Here is a 1,329-nt window from a genome sequence, read left to right as displayed (position 1 = left end):
CTTTAACCATTGGTTAGGTACTTCAGGGCGCACATTCTTTCACGACCGGTTAGCCTATCACAAACTTGATTCACGTTTTTCTCCTTTTAAGTTGTTTTTCTAAGTTACATAGCTCTGCTTGTGCTGTCGACACACAAAATGGCTGTTCATAGCCCTGCTCGTGTCGTCGACATACAAAATGGCTGAAGCAAAACAATCCCTGAGTTCCAACTCTCACACTGCTTTTATCCCACTGGGTGATTTCTCCAGGTGTCAGAGCAACTTTACATTCCCAAAGAAGCCTGGGCCTACAATCATGAGCTTTCTTCTAGTTATTTAAGGCTTCATCCGCTTCCTCTTCCTGGTCAGGCAGTTTATAGCAGGTGGCCCCGCAACGTTCCCCATGCTGGTCTCCCCACTGATCCCAACTCCTCAGATCTCGGTTGACTTGTTGCTCAGTCCAAAGCGGAGGAAAGCTCCAGGCAAAGAAATCCTTGTTTGTGTAGAACACAACTTCCACTCATTTCCCTGCCTGCTTTTCCAAAAGAGCTTGTATCCTCCCATCACAGCACTCGTCATGAGCTATGCCACCCTGTCCCTGTGATCTCAAAGAGGTCACAGCTCTGCAACTGTGCCGATACATCTAATTCCCCCTGCTTCTCTCGTGAGCTGTGTGTGTCCACACAGTATCACACCCCTTTCTCAGGGCAAGCGAGCAAGCTTTGGCAGCCTGCTGTCCCTGGCCAACTCTGTCCACCCCCAGCCTTCCTCCACATGTCTGCAGAAGGTTGTCTCCATCCCCACAGGTTCCCCAGCTGTGGAACTTCCTTTATTTTAACCTGGAGCTTAAAACACCAACTATCTATAAAATAAACTATTCCCTATTGGCATGGTAGGCTGTGGAAATAGCAAGCAAGAGAGCGTGCTCTGCATTCCTTGCAAAACCACAAAATTCAAGGCATTATTTTGCTTAAAAACTCAGCTATGATAGGCCAACATCACTATCGGTAAAAAAAATTCTGGTTTGGCTTTTTGTCTTTAGTTATTACAGAAAGATTATTTTGCTTCTCTGTGTTTTTTTTTTTTTTTTTTAATAGGAATCAACATTCACATTCCTATTTGAGGTGCAGCAATGTTAAACCACTGCCCATCTGCTGCGGAACAGGCAATCTGCTCTGCAAATTCTAATGTAATGAATTTATTCACTGAACTGTAATTTAAAGTGGTTCTGCATTCTGCTGCAACTTACTAAGTAAGAGTCTGAAATTTGATAGATAACTAAATAATTTAAACAGAATAGGAATAATTTCTTATGCTCTTCATAGATTAATTCTTTTTTGTCATAACCTT

Source organism: Charadrius vociferus, unplaced genomic scaffold (genome assembly GCF_000708025.1).
Source record: "Charadrius vociferus isolate BGI_N301 unplaced genomic scaffold, ASM70802v2 scaffold267, whole genome shotgun sequence".
NCBI lineage: Eukaryota > Metazoa > Chordata > Aves > Charadriiformes > Charadriidae > Charadrius > Charadrius vociferus.
The sequence above is the reverse complement of the archived record's forward strand: the minus strand, read 5'-3'. Positions refer to the sequence as shown.